This window comes from Alligator sinensis, unplaced genomic scaffold, assembly GCF_000455745.1.
Source record: "Alligator sinensis unplaced genomic scaffold, ASM45574v1 scaffold422_1, whole genome shotgun sequence".
Lineage (NCBI taxonomy): Eukaryota > Metazoa > Chordata > Crocodylia > Alligatoridae > Alligator > Alligator sinensis.
In genome coordinates this window covers 747445-761061 of record NW_005842323.1, presented here as the reverse complement: position 1 = coordinate 761061, position 13617 = coordinate 747445, and the positions used below count along the sequence as shown (strand labels likewise).

Sequence of the window (13617 nt, the reverse complement as noted above, 5' to 3'; positions counted from 1 at the left end):
TTATATATTTCATATGCTTAGCAATAAATAACTTTTATAGTCAAACTGGTAGTAACTGGGTATATTTTTCCTTCTCTGCTTCTCTTTCCTCCCGTGCTCTGCAGCAATGCTTCTTTTACCTAAGCTAAAGATCCCTGTGAAGCCCAAAAATATTGTGGGGTCTGCTCATCAAGAAGCTAAAGACTGGGACGTGCTGAGTTTGAAACACATAAGGGGATCAGCTTGTACAGGCTGATTGACCCAGTTTGATTCAGACGTGCCCTTATGAACTGAATGCTGGCCCATGAGGGTGTCAGCTGGACACCCAGCTGGATTCAGAGGGATTCTGTTTACCCGTGTGCTTGTGTCTGACTGCATTTTATTGTTGCTCTGATGAACTGATTCTTGGCATATGAGGGTGTCAGACGCCTGTCCATGCTGATCAACCCGGCCAGCTCAGGCGTGTCACGTTAATTTGTGTGTGTTTGTGTGTATGACTGATTTGGTGACTGGAGGAACGCAGCTCCATTGAAACGGAGTTCTGCAAGATAGCTCCACTGGGGGTGAGGACTTGCAGAAGGGAGATATACAGCTCTGTATAGAAACACAGGTAACACAAGCAGCACACTGACAGAATTACCAAGACCCTAGAAATATATCCCTAATAAATGAGCACCCCGCAAAGTAATGGGCAAATCTGGTAACACATGGCAGGAAGTATGACTGTGTGGACTGCCCAGCAGATCCCATCATGCCTTCACCAGCATGTCTGGAAGGACCCTGAGGGTGGTCAAGTATTTGGAATAGGCTATTTAGAGAATTGTGGAATCTTCATCCCTTAGAGATTTTCAAAAGCTGGTTAGGAAGACTGGGATGATTTGGTCAGAGATAATCCTACCTTGAGCAAGGGGCTGGACTAGATCGGGGTTCCCAGTACCAGGCCATGAAGGGCTGGCTGCCGATCCACAGGAGGGCTGGCTGCCGGACTGGAAATCTGGAAGTGACCGGCAGCCAACCCTTATCATAGAATCATAGAAAGAAGGACCAGAAGGAACCTGTAAGATCATCAAGTCCAATTCCCTGCCATGGGCAGGAGGTAACTGAACTCAAGCAACATGAACGAGTTATTTGTCCAGCCTCCTCTTAAAGGCTGCCAGAGATGGCAACTGTACCACCTCTGCTGGAAGTATGTTCCAGATTCTAGTTACCCATACAGAAAAGAAGTTTTTCCTTATGTCCAGCCGAAACTTTTCCTCGACTAGCTTGTGTTCATTGCTCCATGTCTTCCTGGGGAGGCGGTGGGGGGGGTGGTGCTTTTCTGAAAAGCTGCTCTCCTATATCCTGGTATTCTCCCTTGACATATTTGTAGGTGGCTATCAAGTCACCTCTCAGACTTCTTTTGCTCAGGCTGAACAAAACCAGATCCCAAAGCATCTCCCTCACTGGGCCTGTCCCCCAGGTCCTTAATCATGCGGGTTGCCCTTCTCTGCACCCTTTTGAGCTTGCCACATCCTTCTTGAGTATACATCCTACTGAGTATAAAGAAGGGTTGGCTGCCTGCCTGCAGTATGCTAATCTGCAGTTTGCTGGTCCGCGGTCACTTCCAGTCCAGAGCATAAAAAGGTTGGGAACCCCTGGACTAAATGGCCTCATGAGGTCTCTTCCAGGCCTACTTTCCTATAGTTCTACACAAATGAATCCATCCTGAATGGAAGGAAGACATTCAACATGAACTACTATCTACTTCCAGAGAGGCAAAGGAGGAGAATTTTTGCTCTGGACCTGTAACTTATTTCCCCTTTCAGCATAGTAACCAAACTGATAGAGAAGCTAAGAATCACAGTGGAAAGAAAACCAAACACTTTTACTGTAAATATACACAACATCAAAAGGAATAAAAATCAGCTTCTCATTCCAATGAACTTCAACAGCTCATTGTAGTCAAACTAAAAAACGACAGTACAGTTTTAAAAGAAAGTTGGTCACTAGTCTCTAATATTAAAGTAATGAAAAGGGTATTAGTCCACTGAACTACCCTCTGCAGCTATGAGTTGTTAATGACAGAAAAATGAAAACAAATAAAAAAAAAAAAATCACACAGCAAACACTTGCAATTCAGCACAAAAATAACACCATAAATACTACATGAAGGTCTGGGCATGCTGATATTAATAATATCAACAAGCTGGAGAGTTCAAAAAGCAGCAAAAATGACAAAGAGGCTGAGAAACACTGGCTTGTAAAGCAAATTTAAAAGAATTATATGTGTATATGTTGGCCAAATGACAAAGAACATCTTGGAAAGATGTCCCTCCTTACTGGCTAACCATTCTCTCAGAGACCAAGCTGTCAGGATTTGATCAATTACCTCCAAAAACTTTCCCAAAATTGTTTTCTGGGTGCACTGAATTTAAGCAATGCTTTATGTGGAAATATTTTTCACAAGCTACGTTACACGGGTGTGCAAATGTGGAAACCAAGTAAGCTAATAAACCCTATTTTCAGCCTTAGCTATGAAATCAATACTAAGAACCTGCACAAATGAAACATTTGATATGCCAAAGAGATAGCAAATTTAATTACACTTATATCTTGACTTTTTTCTATAACTGTTAAGATGGCCAGTCTTCTAGATAGGGCTTTAAACTAAGAATGTTGGGAGATGGGGAAACACTGACTGGAGCATGCCCAGGGACCGACATACAAGAAAGCTCCGTAGATGGGGATACTAGGAGAACCACTCTTGCAGAAGCTGATAGAATAGTTCTCCTTCAGCGTGACAGGAAGTTGAGAGTCTCAATTGGAGGACTCAGTTGCCTGTAGACTAATGCCAGGAGCATGGGGAACAAGCAGGAGGAGCTAGCCCTTCTACTCTCCAGTGGGCATTACAATCTAGTAGCGATTACGCAGGGGTGGACAAAATGTGGCCTGCCAGGTCACTCTATCCAGGCCACGGGGACCCTAAAAATTTAAAAAATGAATAGTTATCTGCACCTGGCTGCCTGTCATGCAGCCCTCTATGGCTTGCCAAAACTCAGTAAGCGGCCCTCTACCCGAAATAATTGCCCACCCCTGGATTACAGACGTGGTGGGACTCCTCACGTGATTGGAAAGTACCCATAGAGGGTTGCACCCTGCACAGAAGGGACTGAGTAGGGAAGAAAAGTGGAGGTGTATCTCTCTATGTAAGGGACCAGTACACCTCCCTGGAGGCTGACATTGGCTGCAAAGAACAACGGCTTGAAATCCTCTGGATCAAACTGCAGGGGGCAGGGGCAGGGAGGAAGGGGCGCAGCGAGAGAGATCTAACTGTAGTTGTATACTACAGAGCACCAAACCAGGGGGAAGAGCTTGATTTGGCGTTCTCTCAAGAACTGACAGAGGCCATGAGTACACGGAACATGGTCGTCATGGGTGACTTCAATTATCCAGACATAGCCTGGGAGGAACACTTCGCCAAGTCGGATCGGTCGTGTTCCTTCCTGACCTGCATTGAAGAGCTCTTCCTGACTCAGGAGGTGCACAGGCCAACCAGAGATAACGCTCTCCTAGACTTAGTCTTGAACAAAGGAGATGGGCTGGTGACCAACTTGAAGATAGAGGGCAATCTGGCTGACAGCGACCACAGAACCATCATGTTCACCGTCCGTCGCAAGGCAAGCAAATTAGATAGCAAGATTGAAGTTTTGGACTTCAAAAATGCAAATTTCAACAAGTTTAGGATAACAGTAGGGGAAGTGCTGCAGGCCCTGGGACTGAAGGCAAAAGGAGCGCACAAAGAGTGGTTGTTTCTATCCCTGAAACACAAAGGAAGTACATTCCCATGCGGAGGAAAGGTGACAAAAGGGCTGGGAAGCCCTCTTTGCTAAACAGGGAAATCATGGTCCTCTTAAAAAAGAAGAAAGTGGCGTACAAACAATGGAAACTTGGGAAAGTCTCCACAAAGGACTATATAACAACAGCCTGCACTTATAGGGAGCAGATTAGAAAGGCTAAGGCAGCGACTGAACTTAAATTAGTAACGGAAATCAAGGACAACAAGAAGTCCTTCTTTAGGTATGTAGGGAACAGGAGGAAAACAAACAGGAGTGTGGGGTCATCGCTCAGTAACTCAGGATAGCTGGTTACCGACACTCAGGAGAAAACTGAACTTATGAATGACTACTTTCTTTGGTATTTCACTGGGCCAAGGGGAAAATCATGCAAGATAAGACACAGAATGGGCATGGTGGGAATGACAGCCTTCCTACTACTGATGTTGAACTAGTGTGTGATGAATTTAAAAAAATTAGACATATACAAGTCAGCAGGACCGGATACACTGCATCCAAGAGTGCTGAAAGAGCTGGCCAAAGTCATTGCAGTTTCTTGCAAAACTCTTCCAAAACGCATAGAGCTCCAGAGAGGTCCTTGAGGACTGGAAGAGGGCCAATTTTGTGCCCAACTTCAAGCAAGGGAGGAGAATGGACCTGGGTTGCTATAGGCCAATTAGCCTAATTTCTATCCCAGGGAAAATCCTGGAAAAATTCATTAAGGAGTCTATGTGTGATAAGTTTGCAAAAGTTAGGATTCTGAATGACAGTCAGCATGGCTTCATCATGGGCAGGACTTATCTTACCAATCTAATCTCCTTCTACAACCAGGTAAGTCGCCACCTGGATGAGAGAGAGTAGGTTGATGTTGTATAGCTAGACTATGTTCTCACAGGAAAACTGGAGGATTGTGGGCTTAACTGAGACAGTTAGGTTGGTAGAAACCTGGATACAGAGTAGGACCCAGAGAGTTTTAATGAACGGATTTGTGTTGTTCTGGTGAGAAGTGGCTAGTGTTGTCCCTCAGGGGTCAGTGCTTGGTCTAGTTCTTTTCAACATCTTTATCAATGATTTGGATGTGAGGGTAAAGAGTTCACTAGCCAAGTGCGCGGACGACATCATCTTATGGGGGAGTGTGGTCACGCTTGAAGATAGGTTGCAGATACAGGCAGAACTAGACAGGCTGGCAAATTGGGCAGATCAGAACTAGATGAAGTTCAACATCAAAAAGTGTAAAGTGTTCCACCTTGGGACGAACAATCCCCAACATACCTACAGGCTAGGTGGTGCCAAACTGAGCAGCACCACAACTAAAACAAATCTAGGGGTAATAATAGACCGCAGTATGAATATGAGCCATCAGTGCGAGACTGTAGCCAGCAGAGCAGATAATACCAAGGAACTGATTCTTCCGCTTTACTCAGCATTGATGAGACAGTTCATCCCTGGCTCTGGCAAGAGACGCATGGGCAGACACCAGTTGCATCCCTGTTGAGCTCAGGGACCCCCCAGCAGGACCCCAACCCGGATTCCCGGCACAGCCAGAGGTAGGTGGGGCCCGCGGCAGGGAGGGAGGGAGGGACCCCAACCCAGACAGCTGCAGGGCAGCTGAGTCGGAGCTGAGGAGGGACACTCCCCCTCCCCCCCCCCGGCTCCTACTTGGCCCAGCCCCCAGGGAGCCATGTGACCGGTCCTGCCTCGCACAAGAGACAGGGGAAGGGGGGGCACTCCCGTCCCCTTCTTCTGTGGGCAGGGGCTACCCAGCCCCTAGAGCGGCACAACGCCATCGGCGAGCCCTTCTATGCATGCATACAGTTTAAAAAGGGCCTGCTGACAGCATAGCCACAGTTAGATCCTGGCTCCTGTGAGAGATGCATGGGCAAACGCCTGTTGCACCCCTGTTGAGCCCATGGACACCTAGGACCCCCCAGTGGGACCCTGACCCAGATCCCCGGCGCAGCCAGAGGAAGGTAGGGAGCATGTCAGGGAGGGAGGGAACCCAACTCAGACACCTGTGGGGCAGCTGAGTTGGAGCCGAGAAGGGACATGACCCGCCCCGCCCCCCCCCAACCCCCCAGCTCCTACGTGGACCAGCACAACCCGAGCCTCGCAAACAGACGCACTTGTTTGCCCAGCGTACAAGTTAGTGTGGAGTTCACATGGGAGAGTGAGCAGGAGGTCCTACGGCCCTGCCAGCGCGCCCTAGGGAAGCTAGTCCCATCAGTAGCCAGGCTACCAGCAGCATGATGCGGATGGGCACACTCTGCACCCTGAGGGTCCCCTCAGAGTCTGTGGCCTCCCCCTCTGGCACCTCAGAGGCCTCCACCCAGACGGAACCCATAGTTCTGGGCTCCGCATAGACGGAGCCTCTCGACCTCAGCTGCTGTGGTTGCCTGGCACATTTCCAGGCTCATGGGACTGGGAGCATGGCCACCTCCCCTTGCGAGGTTTGCTCCACTTTGGAGTCTCTGGGACACCATACAGAGAAGCTCCAGGCCGCAGTCCAGAGATGACATGCCATCAGGGATGGCGAGCAGGAAACAGACTCCTACTGCCAGGCCCTTCACCCCCTGGAGGCAGAGGGTAGACCAAGGTCACCTTCTAGGACAAGGGAGGACTTGGGGATCTCCCATACTGTCCAGCCAGCAGGATGGAACAAGGTGGTCAAGGACTCCAAGGCCCGCTGCACCAAGGTCCCCTCCCCTCTGGGGCTTTGCAACAGGTACGAACCTCTTGCAGCCCCAGTAGAGCCTGCAGAGATGCCAGCTCCTGCAGGCAAGGAAGGATTACCCACCCCTACTCCCCCCAAGATGAAATGCAGACTGGTTGTCGTGGAAGACTCCCTCCTAAGGGGGACTGAGGGGACAATCTGCTGTCCCGCCCCCTAGCCCGGGAGGTCTGCTACTTCGCAGGGGTCCACATCTGGGACATAGCAGAGAGGATCCCAAAGATTATCTGGCCCTCCAACCACTACCCTTTGCTCCTTATCCATGTGGGCACAAATGACATGGCTCAGAGCAATCCCAGTCAAGTCATGAGAGACTACAGGGCTCTGGGAGCCGGGCTTAAGGGGTTGGGGGCACAGATGGCCTTTTCCTTTCTCCTCCCAGTTATGGGTCATGGGCTGAGGAGGGAGAGATGGGTCAAGGTAGTCAACAAAAGACTGCAGCACTGGTGTCATCGTGAAGGCTTCAGCTTCCACAATCACGGTCCACTCTTTGGCGAGAGAGGCAGTGGTCTGCTGGGGAGAGACAGCCTCCACCTCACTCCGCTGGGGAGGAGGCTCTTCTCAGCCAGACTGGCTGACCTATTCAACCAGGCTTTAAATCAAGCCTGCAGGGGGTTGGGGGGGATTATTGCCACTGCAAGCCCACTGGGCAACCTTTGTAAATTCAGCAGACTATGGCACTTAAGGGAACCCACCGCTACCCTAGCCCCAGAACGATCTGTGGGGAAGGCAAGGGCCCCCAATGGGACACTTGCCTGCCTATATATCAATGCCAGGATGGTCTGGGGAAGACCAGCCCCCACCTCACTCCGCTGGGGAGGAGGCTCTTCTCAGCCAGACTGGCTGACCTATTCAACCAGGCTTTAAATCAAGCCTGCAGGGGGTTGGGGGGGATTATTGCCACTGCAAGCCCACTGGGCAACCTTTGTAAATTCAGCAGACTATGGCACTTAAGGGAACCCACCGCTACCCTAGCCCCAGAACGATCTGTGGGGAAGGCAAGGGCCCCCAATGGGACACTTGCCTGCCTATATATCAATGCCAGGAGCTTGGGGAATAAACAGAAGGAACTGGTCCTCCTGCTAAACAAGAATGACTATGACCTCATAGGGATAACAGAGTCCTGGTGGGACTCTACCTATGACGGGGCCACAGGTATAGATGGCTATACCCTGTACAGGACAGATTGTGTAGACAAAAGGGGTGGGGGTGTAGCTCTCTATGTCAAGGACAGCTACACATCCCTGCAAATTGACCTTGGCACCCAGGAAGGACGACTGGAGTCTCTCTGGGTTAAAATATATGGGGAACGTGGTACAGGGGACATCATGGAGTCTACTACAGCCCTCCTAACCAGAAACAAGAGCTGGACCAGGAATTCACAAAAGACCTGGCTGAGGCTGCACACTCTTGGCGCATGGTTGTCATGGGAGACTTTAACTACCCAGACATCTCATGGGAACAGCACTCAGCCAAATCCAATTGGCTGCAAAGCTTCCTCATATGCGTGGATGAGCTCTACCTGACTCAAGAAGTCTATGGGCTGACAAGAGGTAAAGAATTGCTAGACCTGGTACTGGCCAAAGGGGATGACCTAGTCAGTGACCTAAGAATCGATGGGAAGTTGGCCTAATACGACTACTGCACAGTAGTGTAGTACCACGGTTTTTGCTTGACATGCTACTGTACAGTGTTATTAGCGGGGCTGCCCACTGTCTACTCTGCACTGCCGCTGCTACCCCACTGGGTAGCCCAGAGGCAGCAGTGACACAGCACAGACGCAGGGCAACCCTGCACGCTGTGGGTTCTGGGAGGCTAGACCAGGAAGTGCCAGCAGCAGCAAGGGGGAGGGGCCTCTTTTACCCCGCACTGAGCCCAGAGCAGGTATAGGGCGCATGGGGTCAGGACTGTGCAGCACTGGTCCCCGCCGGTACTGTGGGGCTGGGGCCAGCGGCAGCAGCACCCAGGAGCTGCCTGCCACCTGGGTTGCCTAGAAAGGCAGTACAGCATTAGAGCCGCCCCAGCCCTGCTGTGTGCCCAGTGGGAAGCTAGATGCAGCACATGCAGGCAGTGTGGAGTGGGCTGGGTTGGGGCTATGCCCAGGTTCTGGCTTATCCATTCCAGCGAGGGTAAGTCCAGACTGGACATGGGGTGTGCTGGGGCTGTGTGCTGTTGGTAGTGGTGGGGAGGTGCCGCAGGGTGTGAGAGCTCTGGGCTGTTGCAGGGGCTGAACAGCTCGGGGGGGGTGCACACGAGGGACTCCCATATACACCCCACTATACCCACAAACCCTCCCCTGCAAACCCCACAACTATACCCTCCTGCCCACAATAACGCACCCCACAAACACCACACCCACGCCCGCCCCCGCACACACCAGCATGCCTCTGGGGGGAGCCCTGTGCATTGCTACACATATCCCACCACACACATGCACCTGCACCCCCCCCACACGCCACACCCCACCATGCACATCCCCAGCCACCCTTCCCCTCCACACATCCCACAACCCCCTACAAACCCCATAACCACCTACACACAACCACACATCCCTACAAACAGCCCCCACAAACCCCCCATATGCACCCATCCACTTCTGCACACACCCCACATCCTATACATACACATGCACATATATCTACATCCCCCACATACAAGAATAAGACTTCATTTTGAGCTATTATGCAATCACCTCTATATACACAACACATACACAAATCAAGACACAAATATTCTTTTAAATAAAATTAAAATACATTATTGTCAATGTTTGATATTTAGTATAACTTGTGTTTTTTTCCAGTTCCAAGATGGCAAACCCCCTTCCCAAAAAGAGTATTTGTTGGGGGGAAGGGGAAGGACTTCTGGTGGCAGGTCTTCCGTCCCAAGATGGCAACCAGGGGGCAGTTCACCTGTCAAGGGGCGGGTGATTTTAACAGCTTGCCAAAACTCATTAAGTGGTCCTCCAGCCAAAATAATTGCCCGCCCCTGAAGTAGGAACACACCATTACAAAGAGATTTTACCCAGAAATGCAGGGATGGCCTGAGGATCAGCACAGTGAGAAAACCAAACATATGAAGTACACTTCATAGGAAACAGTCCCTGGAGATAGTCAATCTCTTTGGTGGTCAAACCACAGATACCCTTACCGCTGGGAAAGCTTCTAAGTAAGAGCTTCAGCCCAGTAAGTGCCACCCACCTTCAACCAATGGTCTGTATCAATAGATAGCAATGTTTTCATAAATTTTCTATAAGTACCACCATCAGTTCATATTCAGTCTTGCAGACAAACAGCAACAATAACCAACACGTAAGAGTTAATTTCTGTAGATTACTGGGAAAGCATGGCAGGGACTAAGACACTAGTGGGGGAGAAGTGTGGACCATGAAGATGGTCTGCATGGAAGAAGCATGAAAAAAGCAGAACTTGTGGAATGGAGAAAAGATCACTGACAAAGCCTATGGTTAAAGCAGAGCTGTAACCTGAAGAACCACAAGGGGTTGGGGTCTGTTAAAGCAATGTTCTTTCTCCATACTTTCTGCCTCCCATTCCTCAGCTCAAACTCCACTGGGCCCCAATATCTCCTCTAAGAATACTGCTTCCCCTTGTCTTTTTACATTTTTGGTTTACGTCCACAGCTCTCGCACAGCCCATAATCCCTTTCTACCCTACATACCTCCAAACCTCCTCCAAATACACCCAGCCCTCAAGCTTCCCTAATCCTGCTTTCTCCCCATTTCCCCTCTGCATCACCTCAAACCTAAAGTCTTCCAACAGAACTGCTGCATGATGCTTGTGGGCTACAGATTAGAGAGTGCTTGGAAGTTGCCATCAGGATTGCATTAGAGGTACACCAATACATCAGTTGAATATTGGATCGGCACAATATAAAGAAAATTGACTAATAGGAAATCAGCCTGAAGTGGCTCATGATTTGGCCAATAAATGCTTGAGTGTGCATGCAGCTGCAGCGCAGCATGCAGGCAGCGAGGAGCACAGCCCAGCAGCATGGAGAGCTGCATGCAGCTGGTAAGACTGTGGAAGGGGAGGAGGGAGGGAAGGAGTGGGGGGAAGGGCAGATCAAGGTCCCCTGTGGTAAGGGAGGGAGTGAGGCTGGGGTAGGAGCTGCCCAGCTGAGGTGAGGTACGTGTGGAATGGAGCAATGGCTCATCCAAGGGGTGCGGGGAGACACACACAGCTCCTGCTGCTGCACGCCACTCAACCGGCAGCTCCCACCACTTATCTGGGAGGGCACAGGGGAGGAGGGAAGGAGATGGGGGGGTGAGGTGTGTGCCTTTGGATGTGTGCAGGGCAGGGCAGGGCGGGCTGGGGCAAAGGGCTGTGCTGTGCTCACGGTGAGCAGCGGCGGCGTTGAGAGGGAGCTACGGGGAAGCTATTGTGAAATTTGGGGTGGCTGCAGCACTCGCCAAAGCCTCCCTCCCAGTGCTGCCGCCACCTGCCCTGAGCACAGCGTGGCTCCCAGCCTGCCTGGCCCACCCCACACAGATCTGGGGGCACATGCCCCCCTCCCCCCCAGACAAGTGGAGGGAGCTGCTGGGCGAGCACTGGACGTGCGGCATGCAGCAGCGGGAGATGCCCCCCTCCGTTCTCCCCGCACCCCTCAGATGAGCCAGGGCTCTGTCCTGTGCCTGGGCAGTGCCTACCCCAGCCGTAGCCCAACTCCCTCCCTCACCACGGGCGGGGGGGCAGTCATTAATCTGACTCCACTTCTAAGAAGCCCCCACAGCAGCAGCTCCTTCTGGCTGCCACTGCTAGCACCTCCACTACCTCCAAACCCCAGCCCTGCTAACTGGTCATCCTGACCTGTCCGTCCCACACACACACCAGGTCAGTCCTTCTCCCTGCCCCCCAAGCCCACAACGGCTCACCAAAATTCCTGAAGTGGCCCTCCAGCCAAAATGATTGCCCGCCCCTACTCCAAGACAGAGAATGCTTAATGCAGCTCCCTGCAATATGATTGTGTTGATGATCTCCTTAAACTTAGTCAAGTAATGCCTTTAATCAGGTCACCAGAAAACTCAAAGACCTTTATGTATATTCCCTATTCAAATAAATGCACTTACTGTTAAAATATCAAGTCAAGTTATAAATGAGCTCTACAGAAAAATCGGTTTAATATATGGGTTTAATATATAACATAGCAATAGATGGGGTGGTATATATTGGGAAAGAAAAGCCAACATAGATTAATCAAGACAAGAGTTCTTTGACTTCGTGAAAAAGAGCAGCATCTCTGAATGGACCATAAAATGAAAGGGAGCCAAGTAATACCTTTTTTTTTGTTTTTGTCTGTATGTTCAAGTGGTAAGTAGCTGCTGATAAAAAATCTGCTTTGTATACAGACAGTGATAGATTCAATGAAAGGAATAGATTGTAGACACATTATATTTATTCTGAGTTCAGCAATTATCCAATATGATGCTTCATAACTAAGCAAACAAAAAATGAGAGGCTGGACCTAAATTAAGCAGTACAGAAAACAATCCCACTTCAGCTCCCAGACCACTCGACTACAAGTCTTTCATCTTTAATTCCTTTGACTGTATCCAGGAACATAAAGCAAGAGAGGTTACAACAAACAGGATGATATGGAATATTCCACTGTGTTAGAAAGTCTGTATAAAAATCCTTAAAGGAATCATGGGTTTCTAGTACTAAAAATATACAGATATTTCTCTTCTGGAAATAGTTTATGTTCCCTGCTTGTTCATCCTGTGTGAATCAGCAGGTGGCACAGCAGCATGGCAGGGGAGTGCTGCCTGGTATCATGAAATCATAGGGCTGGAATGTGCTGCAAGGCAGTTGTGAGGTTAGAGGATGAGAGTTGTGAGTTTTAACATACTGGAGTTAAAAAAGGATAAAAATGAAAGGAGCAAAGGCTTCCCAATGAAACCACAAGATGTGCAGCCTCAGCCCATCAACACTCACTCCTTCAGACATCTGTAGTGTGTACAATTTGAAAGTTTACTATGTGAACCTAAGTCTATATGGTTTGCATGCAAGTCCATTAGAGTTGCATATGCTACATGTTAATCTATACATATTTGCAGAGTGTGTTAAAGAAAAGGGGGATCTTTCAGGTACCAAATTTAATTTATATTGCATTTCCCTTCAGTAAGGCTTTTACATGTGACATTCTTATTACACTTCTTTCCTTCCCTTATGGGTGGCGAGTCCAAACCCGTCTTGGCTTTGGAACTTGTTACTCAACTGAAGAGGCATCACGCTAGTTGGAATTGGATCGCCCAATATTTGTATAGAGTGGGCACTTCAGTGGGGCTTTTTTGGCACTTTTATCTAATAGATAAAAGTCCCCAAAAGCCCCACTGAACTGCCTGAAATAAACATGCTGTGGAGCCAGGTCAAACTAATGCACTGCTTCTTCTGGTAAAGCACGGGTTTGTTTTTTTAACATCTGAAAGCAGCCATATGACTACCTTCATTTTCAACATGAAAAGTATTCTCCAAAGATTGCTGATCCCCAAAGCCAATGCCATTACCTTGTATCGAGGCAGTGCATTGCATACAGTGACGCATCTTCTCAGTGGGCCACTCCCTCCATATCCAATAGAAGGATGGCTTTCATTTGAACCTCTTTTCGGTTGCAAAACAGACACCAGATTTTCTTTAGAAATTGATCTGCCAGAATGAGAGAATGTGAAATTTCTGGACTGGAAAAAAGAAAGTTTGAGTGTTCACTGGGATGCTGCTCTAAACTGCTTTCTTAAACCAAGGAGGCACCGACAGTATGTTTGTATACTAACAGCATACTTGTATAACGTACTGGGAAATATACACTTACACCTGAGGGGTTGGGGATTTTTGTGTGCACGTTTACACATACTGCATATACATTCTCTGTAACATTATCAGACTGATTTTGAATTCCCACTGTAAGCCAGGTGTGCCCGCCTCTACTCGACTAGGCGCTCTCGAGCTGCCTTCGCTCGGGTGGCTGTTCTAGCTTGCCCCGAGCCTACGAGAGGGCCCCAGAAGGTACCTTGGGTGGTGTCGGGAGGCCCCCTAACCCCGCCTGCCACGACTCCGGATGGGACCTCAGTGGCGGGGGGCTCTG

At 49.4% G+C, this 13617-nt stretch overlaps 1 protein-coding gene across 6 annotated transcripts in view; it reads right to left on the bottom strand.

Moving 5' to 3' along the window:
- Positions 1 to 13617, bottom strand: part of WARS2 (tryptophanyl tRNA synthetase 2, mitochondrial) — a 90172-nt gene that overhangs the window by 44386 nt on the left and 32169 nt on the right. Inside the window, exon 2 of one of the 6 annotated variants that reach the window (XM_025209998.1) lies at positions 13043 to 13181. The exons of the other annotated variants lie outside the window; for them this stretch is intronic. The gene's annotated coding sequence lies outside the window, so the exon portion shown is untranslated. The remainder of the gene's footprint in view (positions 1 to 13042; positions 13182 to 13617) is intronic. 6 annotated transcript variants of the gene reach the window in all.